This window comes from Triticum aestivum, chromosome 4A, assembly GCF_018294505.1.
Source record: "Triticum aestivum cultivar Chinese Spring chromosome 4A, IWGSC CS RefSeq v2.1, whole genome shotgun sequence".
NCBI classification, from domain to species: domain Eukaryota; kingdom Viridiplantae; phylum Streptophyta; class Magnoliopsida; order Poales; family Poaceae; genus Triticum; species Triticum aestivum.
The window spans coordinates 326,604,632-326,607,902 of record NC_057803.1 but is presented as its reverse complement, the minus strand read 5'-3'; positions in this window follow the sequence as shown (position 1 = coordinate 326,607,902).

The window sequence follows — 3,271 nt, the reverse complement described above, 5'->3', positions numbered from 1 at the left end:
CCGGCGCGCAGTGTTGTCTTCGGCATTGCAAGGCGGGTTCTTCTCCAATTTTCAAGTGTTCGTAAGCAGTGTCCGGCTCCATAAATGTTGAACCTCTTGGCTTATGTGCCCAATAAGGGCTTTCTCCCACGCGTCGAATGAATACGAGGCTCCAGGGCGCTTTTACATTCGCCCCCTAGCCAGATAAATAAATTGTCTATTAAAGGGATGGGGATTCTTAGATCCGATCCATACCATCCTCCCCAGCGAGAATCCATCAGAGCGCTTTTCGAAAGGATCCATTCCAGCATGGCCGACCTCCGCAGCTCCTCCTCCCACCCCCGTAGCCCTAAGCCCGGTGATTGGGAGAGGTGTTCAGTCCCGCACAGTCGATTAGTCGAACTGCAGACTAAGGGATTTCTCCCTCCCGCGTATATGGTGCCCGTTCGAGCCGGGCTTGCCACCTACAATGGCAGGGAGCAAGCGGAGAGCTTTCCCTGTCCCTCCATGGGGGAACGGGACTGCCTTGTTCCTTATTTACTAAGGGGACTCGGATTTCTTATTCATCCGTTCCTCCGCGGGCTCCTGGAGTTCTACGGCCTCCAATTACACAATCTCACCCCTGCCTCCATTCTACATATCGCCGGCTATGTTTCTCTCAATGAGTTGTTCCTGGGCTGCGAGGCTCACTTCGAGCTGTGGAAAAGGCTATTTTGCCTCGTCCCTCGCATACAGAGTAGATCACTTTATCAAGTGGGCGGAGCCAAAATATGGCGCACCGCTGATACCGGATACATGTCCGGTACCCCGAAGAAGTCGTCCTAAGACTAGACTTCAGAATGATTTTATATGGAGGGCGTTCCCCTTCCGGACCTTGTTCAGCAGGGTCTTCCTAAGTTCAGCAATGCTCCTCTGAAGAAGCACCGAAGTTGGCGCCCATGGAGCCCCAGGCGGAAGACAACAGAGAAGTCCTCTATCCGATGAACCGGATCAAAGCACTAGCTCAATCAGGATTGACAATAATGGAAGTTATGTCGATTTGCATAATGCGGGGAGTGCAACCACTTCAATACCGTGGGCACCACTTGTGGTATTATAACGGGGCGGATGACGCCACCCGCTGCGGGCGTAAGGGTCCGGACAATGATGCCGCTTTAGTGAAAATTCTGTCCGAATTGTTCAAGGGTGAGGAAGAGGAGTTCACCCGCATCAAGCCACGGGATGGATTCTCCATGTACAATCCTCCAAGCTGGGTAAGTTATATCTCCCTGCTCCCATTTTTCCCGCATTCTTTGTCGTAAGTATTCACCTTGCCACTTCGCGGCAGGAACTGCGAAAAGCCATAAAGGAGGTCAGCAGCCCTTCTCCACAACCAGAAGACCCTGACCGGGCCCTCGACTCCAGACTTGAAGAAGATTCGGTTATATTCTTGGAGCTGATAGACTGACAGTTCTATCAGTTAAGCTGCGACGATGCCATGGTGGCCATTACGGCCGACTATCCCGGACTGCTCCCTGCATCGCAAGTAAGAAAAACCAAAAATCCCAACTCCAAAACTAGGATCCCCTTTTAGGCACTTCACCCACCATATACACATGGCATCTTTTATAGGGAAGGCATTCGGGACGCCCTGCCGAACCCGCAGCAACTCGCCAACAAGAGGCACCGAGGCCGGGTAGGCCAAAAAGGAAGCCGGTCAGGACGGAGACGCCGGCGCAAAGGTATAAGAAAAACCCCGCTCCGTGGTTGTCGTCTTTCTCAAAATGTAATGACGCCACGTTTCTTTAACAGAAAAAATGCTCGCCGGAATATGTCCGGCGATGTTGCCAATCACGCTTCCACCAGTCGGGCACCAGGACCGGACATGGAGGCAGAAGCCGATATGGGGCAGGCGCCGGATAATCCCCCTACAAAGGATGCGGATAGATTATCCGCTACAAACTCAGAAGTGGAAAGCGCCATGAATCATAGGCGCCGCCGGGCCGTACTCCGTGACGCTTGTTTCTCACCAGAGGCGTTTGACGCCTTCAATTCTGGAGAGGCGTACCTCCGTGCTGCTCAAGATGGTCTAGCCAGAGCCACGGATCAGTATGTAAAGGATGTACGGGTGAGTAAATCTGACGATTTATATGTATCAGTAGCCCCTGAGACTTGAAATAGCAGAACTGATTTAAGGATCATCTTTATTGTGCAGGTTCTTACAGAGAAGAATACTAGGCTGTCACAGGAGCTGGAGGAATGCAAGACCCAACTGCGGGCTGCTGTGGCCGCATTGCAGGAACCGAAAAAGTCACCTGCTGGTAACATTTACTTTAAAGAATGATGGTTACCATATAACGTGCGGCATGGCTGCAGATCTAAGAACAGATGTTGCAGATGAATCCGGAGAGAATCCGGAGGACCAGCATGTTATGCGACAGCTAGAGGCTGGCAAACGCGTGCTGACTGAGGTTAGGCGGGAGAAAAACAATCTCCAAGATGCCAATATTAAGCTGAGCGTGGAACTAAAAGACGTTCGTGGCCAGCTTGCAGACTCCGAGAAGGAGAATAAGCGGCTTCGGCGCGGCATTTTCAGTAAGTGCTTGAACGAATCCTTTTAAAGGAGTTCGGCGAAGAAGCCGACTAACAACGTTATGTCTGTAGGTATGCTGACGGGTCGTCCCGCGGAGGAAATGCCCGGGTCTGCGGGTGATCTTCTGTCCGAGCTGTCACATCTGCACGAACAAGTTCGGCAGGTGATGCAGGGTGTTGCCCAGGCCTTGTGGCCGTCCGTCTCCCTGCCAGAGGGCGTTGCCGAGCTTGCGGAGAAGCTCAAGGGAGCACGGCGGTGCTTCCGATTATGGAAGATATCAGCCTGCCGACAGGGTGCCAGAGAAGCCTGGGCCATGGTGAAGACGTGGTATACCAAGGCAGACCCAAATCACATGGCCGAGGTCGGACCTGTGGGGCCCGACGGAAAAGAGATCCCCGTTAGCTTAGTTTATGGGCAAGTAGAATTAGCCGCAAAGTATTCTCAACAGGATTGTAAGCTAGACCGCCTGTTGGATGGTATAGAAGAGGAATTTAGTCAGTCTGCATGACTATGTAATTAAAGTGACATGTATAATGCCTTCTAGCCGGATTGTAGATCATTTGTCGTTGCGGACCTTTTCGCTTCAACCTCCGGGCCCAATAGTCCGGAGTGTATCGAAATACCCGCTCAGTTATATAAGAACCGGGGTATGCGTGGAGACCAGGCGTAGGGGTCATTAGTGCTTATCAGACAAGTGCCCAACTAGTTATGTTATATTAC